Source organism: Physeter macrocephalus, chromosome 9 (assembly GCF_002837175.3).
Source record: "Physeter macrocephalus isolate SW-GA chromosome 9, ASM283717v5, whole genome shotgun sequence".
In the NCBI taxonomy this organism is placed as follows: domain Eukaryota; kingdom Metazoa; phylum Chordata; class Mammalia; order Artiodactyla; family Physeteridae; genus Physeter; species Physeter macrocephalus.
The window spans coordinates 92,137,357-92,147,477 of record NC_041222.1 but is presented as its reverse complement, the minus strand read 5'-3'; positions in this window follow the sequence as shown (position 1 = coordinate 92,147,477).

Below are 10,121 nucleotides of genomic sequence, written 5' to 3'. Positions count from 1 at the left end.
GCCTGTGCTCCGCAACGGGAGAGGCCACAGCAGTGAGAGGCCCGCGTACCACAAAAAAAAAAAAAAAAAAAAAAAAGACTTGTATATAATTAGTAGCTTTATTTATAATAGCCCCAAACCAAGGGCAACCCGTGTCTATCAACAAGTAAATGGATAAACAAAACATGACATATTCATGTAATGGAATACTACTCAGTAATGAAAAAGAATGAATATGGGTCTATGTAACAACATAGATGGATCTCAAAAACATTATGTTGAGTGAAAGAAGGCAGATACAAATGAATACATATTGGGTGATTCCATCTCTGTGAAGTTCAAGAACAGAGAAAAACTAATCTATGGTAATAAAAATAGGCATATGGAGGTGGGTTCTGATGGGAGGAGGACATGAGGGAACTTGCTGGGGTGACAGAAATATTCTATACTTACACTGGGTGTTGTTTCCACAGGTGTGTATACATTTGTCAAAACTATCAATTAAAACTGTTATGATCTGTGCATTTCATTGTATGCAAATTTCACCACAATAAAAACGATCCAAAATACCAATTAAGAATCATCCATAAATTACCACAAGCACTTACTGTCACCTTACGATGTGCCTGTGATGCTGTGAGTCACTCCTCACTTGTGACTGCACGAAGGTGATGCCTTCAAAGAAGAGGACGCTCCCAGCAGTGGACCCTGAGCCTCGTCCCGTGTTGGACTGGTCACCACACGTGTAGCAATGCATGTTTTCTCAAACGACCTCACACAAGGAGACATGTGAACATCTAAATTAAAAAACAAAAGACAAATGGAAAACGACCGAAAAGCAAAACCACGTTCCTGAACAATGACACGTTTGTTACCAGAAGTTTAAATATTTGTCACAGATGGCAGAAATGATTCTGAGGTCTAAACAAAGATGATTGAACCTGACATGACAAATTCACATGGTGGAGGTCATCTGTGTGCTAAAGTGTATTTTGTTGCACATTTTCATGCTCTTGCTATTTTGCATTATGCTTTTAAAGCATTCATATGTATATTTAAAATAAGAATCAAATGCTTGGAAAGCCTCTGAGGTTGGAACCCACTTGTCTAGCTATACTAACTCTGTGTTGGAAGCCAGGATGCTGTCTTCTGTTTATGCTAAATAGCTTCTTCAATGGCCGGACTGAAGTGTTAACCGTTTAGTGGTAATGAGTGAGCAAGCAGGCCGTCTGGGAGACTAAATGACTCCTGTTAAAAAATTGATAACGGTTCCTCCTAGGCAGGCACAAAGGACAGATAAATAAAGGGAGGCTGTAAGCTGTCCTGTGACTCTAAATCAGATGGTGGTGGTGAAACCACTATTTCAACCCATTCTTGGCTGCGTGAACATTTTCTGGGCCTCGGTTTCCTCCTGTGTCCTGCTTAACTCACAAGGGGTATAATGGTGCTTCTCAAACTTTAATAAGCATACAAGTCAATGGGGTCTCCTGTTAAAATACAGATGATAGTCTAGTAGGTCTGGGATGGGGTCTGAGATTCTGCATTTCTAACAAGCTTCTGGGGGATGTTGCTGGTTCCAGGTCCATACTTGGAGTGGCCAAGGGCTAGGGACTCTGTCTGCCTTGGGAGTAAAGAATGGGGGACACACTCAAACTACTGCTTTCTGAGTGAGGCTCCCCTTGATAATTTAACTTAGATTATGGGTGGAGAGAAGGTGGGATTAGAAAGAAAATTCAGATCCTTTAAGGCTATGCTGTCCAATGTGGTAGCCACTAGCTCCATTTGGCTATTTATATTTAAGTAAAATGAAATAAAAGATTCAGTTCCTTAGTCCAAATAACAACATTTCAAGTGCTCAATAGCCACATAAGATGAATGATGGCAAATTTATTGTATAACTCAGCACAGAATCAGAACATTTCCTTCATCGCAGGAAGTCTTATTGCATGTCACTGTTTTGGGGGTATTCAAAGAGATAACTTGACTCAGGTTAGGACCTGGGAGCCAGGCTGTTTTCCGGAATGAGGACTCTTTCACATACAGATTTATCATCGAAGCTGAGTGAAGCTGGAAGCTGCATCCATTGGTAATTAATTAGTGTCATTTTACATCTTTGGACCTGGAGCAGAATACTGTTCTGCTCAGCCTGTCATCATCCATCTAGCCCATTCTTTAGCACATGCGTTTTGCGACAGAGCAAAGTTGGTGGACCTCCAGAGCCTTCCGAGATGGTAGGATCCCTATTTCAGTGTTTTCTAAGCCGTATTCTGGAAAAGCTGTGGCATTCAGGCTCTGGGCTCCTTCTGCTGTTTCTAAAAGATCAGCCTCACTTTTTTTCTGTTTTATATATTGGTTTCCTTGCAAACATCCCTCTGGAAAAAAAAAATTGGTCCCACTTTAAGCAAAGTTTCCAAACCACTGATTCTAGTTCATGCGTCTCACTTTATAAAATGATGAAACTGAGGTCCAGGGAGGTGTAGGGTCTGACCTTTCCCAGTTCATATGGCCAATTAACAAGAGAGCTGAGAAGTCTTGTCTCCTGACCTGGGCAGCTCTCCTTCCACTGGCTCACTGTTAATTATCGTCAAGTGCTGGCCACCCCAGCTGGACTGTGGCTCCTGGAGGGGAGGATGGGGTCGATACATTTCTGGTACCACGGCTGGTCTGTTGCCTGGCTCCCTGCTGGGGAATTAGCACCATCTAGTTGACTGCAAGTTGTGGTAGCTTCCTGGGAAGCTAGGTGCTGGGGGGAATTCGAGGCAGAACACAGGCATCCCTCAAGACCTCCAAGTTTATAGTTTGGAGGGGATGCTTTCCACACAACCAGGCTTTCCAGGTGAATGTGACTTGCCAACTTTTCAAGGACTGGGAAAGGGTCTTCAGAAGGTATTCATAGTTTTTTCTTCCACTGGCCTTGAGCCTCTGTCCCAGAACTGTCCTCCGAGTCAGGCCTGAGCTCCCTGGACTGGAACACAGCTAATTTCTAGCCTATATCCAGAGCTCTGTGCTTTTCCACTGTTGGCCTCATTAACTATACAATGATGATAGCTGACTCCCCAGCTGGCTGTCTTCTTCCGTTTTTGTTTTTATAGTAGATCTTTCTTGAGCTTCTATCTGTCCCTCTGGTAACACTTTATCTCTATATTCACACATGTTAACCATATGCCAAGGAACAGAAGTTTCTGAGCTTCTCCTAAACGGTGCTGATGAGGGATTGGATCCAGTTAGGCCACTGGATTCTGAATGGGGATTACTAGAGACTGATGTGAGAAACAAAGTTCCCACAATGGAGTGTTCCTCTTAAATTGTATTCTGCCCCAGAGACCTGGGGATGAATATTCCAGATAGACAGAGCTTCTTGCTTCACAAAAGGGTCCCATTTACCAGACATGTATAATTTACGTTAATTTGAAATTTAGTCTAAATTGAGCAGTCTCTTTGCTTACTCCCAACACGATGATGATTTGTTGGCATATGCATAATGCATGGGATTCCATGAATCCACAAGGGCATTAATATTTTACATCCTGGAGGCCTTTCTCAGAAGATCTCTGTGCCTCTGGATGTTTCTACCCGCCCCCTACCATCTACACACACACACAGACACACACACACACAGACACACACACACACACACACACACTCTGTTTTGGAGGTAGACCAAGCTACCTCCAACCACAGGTGGGTCAAGAATTAGAAATCATGATTTAGAGGACTAGGGTGGCAGTGTCAAACTTCCTCTTCTCTCTCGTTTGTTTGGGGTTTTTTTTCCCCTCTTTTGAAAGGTGTATGACCAACTCCTGGTTGGTTCACTAAGACCCATTTCACTACCTTTCCCCTTGTCCTTCTGTCTGATAGACTCTAGAAAGCAAAATACCTAAATTTCTAGCCTTGCTTGTTACCCCCAACAAATCTAGGGTGGCCATGTGACATCCTTTAGGACAATTGGACATTGGCAGAGGTTCCAGGTAGAGCTTCCATTCCCAGATAAAAACATCAAGCCTTGTAAGAAGAAAGATTTTGTCTCATATTTTAACCTGTCTTTCATCTTCCTGATTGTGTTATAGAAACAGGCCAGAAGGTGAAGTAGTCTTTTTGCAACCATGAGGCTGACAACGGAAGCTCCATGGTAAAGATAGCAGAGCGAAAAAATAGGAGAAGCCTGGTTCCCTGACGACCGTTTTGAGCGGCTGAACTGCTACATCTGAACCTCTTATTACTTAAAGAAACAAACTCTACCTTTTTAAACTATCGCTTGTTCAGTTTTAGATGATAGTCAAATACGTGGGTGTAAGATATATGGTAAATTTTTTCAATATCCCACCTTTCCCGCAAGGGAATTTCTTGGCTCAGAAGCCATGTGGTTACCAATAAAAGCCCTAGATTAGAAATAAGAATCTGAGGTTCTAGTTCTGGATTTGCCATAAACTTGGACCCATAAGGCTATTAGAACTGTGCATCCTACAGGCCTTTCTTGGACAAATCATTTTCCGTACCTTTGCCCTCATCTGTACAGCGAGAGTGTTGGACTACTTCTGAATTCTCTAGGATTACATGAAGCTTTCCCAGGCCACTGGGAGGGGACAAGTTGTGAAATCCTTTCTTTTAGTACCACTGAAGCCCTTTCTATCAATGGCATTCTCAATCTACCATTTCTCCATCTAATCTGGTAGAGAGGAGATTATGCTGTGTGATAATCCACTCCCTAAAACTAGAGGCTTAAATTGAAACAAAACCTATTTATTAATTCTTACGATTCTGTGGATTGGCTGGCAGGTCTTCTGGTCTTGCCTGCACTCACTCATGTGGCTGCATTCAACCTCCAAGAGGAGGTCTTGAGGAATGCAGGTGTATCGGTGCTGGTTGTTGGGTGGGGTGTCTCAATTCTCTCTGCTTGTCTTCTCCATCCATCAGGATAACTCAGACTTCTTTATGTGATGACTCTGGTTTCCAAGAGAGTAAAATAGAAGCTGCAAGGTATTTTAAGGCCTTGGCCCAGAAGTTCTAAAATAGCATTTCTATTACATGTCATCCCAAGACCCGAAAGCCTCATCTAATCATAGTGTCAGGGTTGATGTCCTTGATCTTATGTTCTGCATCAGGTCCAGATGTAGATGAGGTCCCTTGTGTGTTGCTGCTCCCATGGGGCTACTAGGGATTAAGAGAACTGTGAATTAAAAAGACATATCTTTTTAAGTGTACATTCCACCTACATACCCAATATACAATGTAGCAATATACAGTGGAGGCGCAGAGCAAGGTCAGTCGTAGTAGATAGACATTTCCAGATAAAAGGCGGGGGAACAAGAGGTACACACTGGTCCAGAGAAACTCTGAAATCCAGCCAAGCGCATGTTGCCAGTTCCCTCAACTCCAGGGGCACAGGGTTTCCCTTAACGAGAGCCCAGCTCTGCTCCCTTGAGGGGGACCCTCATCCCTTGACCTCCTTAGCTCTTGTCTGTGTCCTCTGCACTTTCGGCTCTGTCCTTTGGACTCTTGGCTCTACGCTCTGAAGTGTCTTTCCTTTTCTACAAGAAATGGTCTATATTTTTAGCTGAGAAGATTTTTCAATTTGCTTCCTGCCTATAGAAAGTTGGGATGGGGCAGAGGCCTTTTTTCATTGTGAACTGTCACAATGAAATGTTCTTTTTAGTAAGAACTGATACAGCGCTTTTAAAAACATTGTGAGTTTTCTATGTGTGAGATTACTGTCCACTCCATTTGATACATGCCACATCCAACATTTCTTCTGAGGCAGGACTATCTCTATCTTGGGCTATGAGTCATGGACTGTGGGAAAGGGTCTATGATACATTGGCTAAAATCTTCCTGAGTTCTTAACCAAGGGTCTTATGGCCATGCTCTTGATTTGATCTTTACTCTGAGAGGTGTTTTGCATGCTCAAGGGATATGAATCATGTGGTCAAAGGGTAGATAGTGGTAGATTGTTTCCAAAGATGGCTGCAGAAACCCTTCCACTGTGCATGCTTTTTTGCCTTCTTGCAATGTGACAGTGCCATTTCTTCCATGAAGAGGTAGAGTTTATCTCCCCTCCCCTTGAATCTAAGCTGGCCCTGTGTCTTGTCTGACCAACAGAGTCAGGTAGAAGGGAATTTTTCTCCCCCTGTCTTGGAGTTTTAAGCCACCTTGCAAAGAAGCATGGTTATCCTTCTAGAGAAATGCTGTAGAGAGAGAGGCCCTACTTGGCAGCAGTGCTAACCAGACAGGTGTGTGAGGCCACCTTGGATCATCCAGCCCTTGTTGAGCTTCCCTATGACTGTAGTTACATGAATAACTCCAGACAGCAACACAGGGAACAGGATGCCCAGCTGAGCCCAGCCAGCCCACAGCATCATGAGAGATAACAAGTTGTTATTTTAATCCATTGGGTTTTGGAATAGTTTGTTATGCAGCATTAGAGCACTGATACAGGGTGATGGCCTTGTTTTCTGTATCTCAGACGCTTGGTCCTTTGAGTGCTTGTGAAAGTAGCAGTTTTCTTTGCAAGGCCCAAATTACCTGGAAGCCCAGACATTATCTTCCTAAACCTTTCCATTGGGGCCCAGCAGGTGTTTAATAGCCCTCCCTAGAGTCTGCCACCCCTCCCTACCTAGCAACCTGTTCCCCATGGACTTGAGAGGATGCAGTGAGAACAGTCATAACAGCTGGTGGAACAGCTGCAAGACAGAAAGGCACTAGGAGTGTAATTACTTAGAAGTGAGTAGCGGTGGTGCTGGGGATGAGGCTGAACCCTTAGGCAGGGGCTGGGAGGGATTGAATGGCCCTGGGAAGGCCCCACCCCCTCAGGGAATTCACCAGCATTCCTCGATACTGGGGACTGTCCATTCCTCGAATAAACCACGCCTTGCCTTGCCTGATGCCCTTCCCCTACCTGGAATGCTCCATCCCTCTTGTTCAGCAGAGGAAATCCTACTTCATTTTAAAGACTCATTCACACATCTTCTCTGTGATTTTTTTTTTTAACCTGCCTGGGCAGAGTCAGCTGATCCTGTTCTGTTCTGATCGTGCACTCCTTAGAATGCTATTAGCTCTTATTATAGTCTGACTTGTCTGTTGGTTGCTTTACTAGTTAGGATTATATTTAAATGAGTGTACCATAAAGCTCTAAAATAATATCTTAAGCAAGGTAGAACACTCCCTCTCCTACATAAGAAAGCTTTGTGGGGGCAGGCAGTAAGTCCTGGGCTGGTAGGTACCCCACAGTGTCAGGGCTCAGACTCTTTCTATTCTGTGTTCTACTGTGCATAGGTTCCATTCTGAAGGTCACCTCAAGGTCAAAGGTGGCTGCTGGAGGTCCAGCCTTCACATCCACATTCTAGCCAACTGGAAGGAAGAAAAGGGCACATTCTTTCCCTTTAAGCACAATCTTTAGAAATTGCACATATCTCCTCTGTTTATGCCTTCAATCTGAGCTTCAGGTGAAGCTGAGAAATATGGTCTTTAATCCCAGCTAAAACTGAGAATTATATTTCTAAGAAAGAGGGAGATGATTCATATAAGGGGGTCAGTTATTGGTATTTGTCAAAGTATTATTTGTCTTCCGCATTAGAATGAATTTCTTGAGACCAGAAAACCTATTCCATTCATCCATGTTTTTCCCACAATGACCAACTCTGTGCCTGATACACTGTAGATATTCAGTGAACAATGATATAGCAAGTCTGCTTGCTGATTTGAGGCCAATATCTCTAGGATGGGGTAGCACAGCTCATTATTAATAACTCAGTAAAAATTTGTCTCTGGTCTTCAATTCCTGGCTTCCTATTTTTCTTTCTGTATTTCTATACTTTCTCTCTGACTTTTCCCTACCTACTCTCTCTTGTCCCTGGGTTCCCAGGCCCTGAATCTATTATCACACCATCTCACAAACTCTCTGCTGGGCTGTCCAGAGTCTGGATCTGGGGAGCTAAAGACTGGGAGGTGCTGTGTTGTGCTCATTGGGTGAGGAGTTGGTGGAGGTGTGGTGTTTGAATTAGAGGCCAGAGATCCTGGGTGATAGGTTCAGTTTGGCCACAGGTAAATCTGTGACACTAGTAACTTGTGTTTATTTTCTTCACCTTGATTTCTTCTGTAAAATTATAGAGATATACACTATCCTCATCCTAGAGATTCAGAATGTACAACAGGATATTAAAGACCATGTCTATTTAACATGCATGTGTATGTATATATGTGTATATATATGTAACATACAGTTGCAAGGTGTTATTTTTAGATGTATATATAACAAACAAACAAGGAATAAAAGTGTATCCTCCCCCACTGCAACTGGTTTCCAAAGCATGTGTTGAATGGAAAGGGATAGGAAGATCCTTGACCTACACCTTCTTCCTCTTCCCTCAGTGCTCTTTCCTGAGCTGCTTGTGTTGCAGCTCAGAAATCAGAAGCCCTTCTTTGTCCCGAGGCGTTACTCCCGGTCATTTCCACTGATGGGCTTGGAATGACAGGGTGATACACTGCACTGAGATAGGAAAATGTTTTCTCCGGCTGGTCCTGGAAACCTCCCTGACATAGATTTTCTTGGGGCTCAGAAGCTTGACAGATATGAAACAAAGGTGGTCTGCAGGGCCCTAAGGCTGGATTGGCCCAGTTATCCACCCACTGGATGTTTTAATCACTGCTTGGCCTTTGAAGGATTTACTGTGTCATTGGAGAAGGAAAGAGAAAAATTAATGGATGAAGGAGGTCTAAAGTCCATGCAGGCAGATGGGCTGAGTAGGCTCTTGGTGACCTCTTTGCTTGTTGCCCTTCTCTGCCCAGGGGATGTGGCAGAATGGGAAAGAAAGTGATCCTTCCAGAAATCCAGTGAGTATCAGGAATGGTCTTCTGAGCTGCCACCCCAGGCTTTCCTGCAGGCACGGCTACCTTGACTGCCGTGCTCTCCATCACTGTGGTCATAGAGAAGCAAGTGGGAGCCAGAGGGAAACAAGGATCTGGTGGTGAAATGGAGACAGGGAAAAGTTAGCACACAGCATCCTGGATGTTGCTGGAGGTGAATGGCAGGCTTGGCTAAGAGTGTGTCAGCAATCAAAGCAGAGGAAAACACGACAACAAAGTAATAGGACTTATCAGGTCCACATGAAAGATCAAAATCCTACTCCCATCCTACTTGCTAGGAGAACACAGCTTTCTCTGCTATGAAATGGGTTCCTCTGAAGGGTTAACGGTGATATCCTTCAAGTCATTGCTATCCTGCATAGGACATGCCGTGCCCTCCTGTTTTGCCCCTCTAAGGGCGTGATGCCAAAGTCCAATCCTAATAAAAAGCAGTGCAGAGAACAAAGCCACATGATTTTAACCTGGAACAATTATAGCCCTCTGTGGCTCTTCCTTTTCCCCTAACCCTTTTGCTTGGATATTTACCCCCATTATTACCCATAAGTGCATATTAGGTCCTTAAGGCTAGACAGAACCAAGAAATATTCCTGATCTAGAAAGTGAGACTGAAAGGAGGGATTTGGGTTTCTTGGGAGCGCTGCAAGAGAGAAAAATGTTGAACTCCAAAGATCTCCATTTCTGTGATCCATGAGCGGAAACCCTTTGTCCGCACGCCCACCCCCAACCTGTGCTGCCTCTAGCTATCTCCTCTGGGTCTTGACTCAGGATCAGAGCTGGGCAGAGGCTCTAGATGTAGGCTGGGGAGAAGTTGCCCTGCTCAGGCAGACTAACCCCTGGGGCAGGAAAGAAGCAGATGATAATTCCAAACCCTGGTTCCGCTGAGAGGTGGCAGGAATGTAACCTGAACATGCTACTGGAGCAGATGTGGGCTCTGGAACGCCCTTGAAATGTAAAATGGTGAACATAAAGGGAGCTCGGGGACCAGCAGCCTCCATCGAGAGGAGTTAATCACCTGGCCAGTTCCAGTAGATGAAACTAAGAGATCACGCCACATGACCCGCTCCCCGCACGACTGTCTGCTAACCATCACCCCCTTTTCTGGCCCTGCTCAATTCTGGGTTGGCGAGGGTGGTCATGGGAACAGCGAGGTCATAGCCAGGGTTCTGCAGAAGCCAAGGTCTAGCAGACAGCTCCTTGAGGGGCAGGCAAATGCTATGGCAGAGCCAGGAGATTTGGGAAGGTGGGGTTAGCAGGATGGGGTATCTGCCATAGGGGGAAAGAGA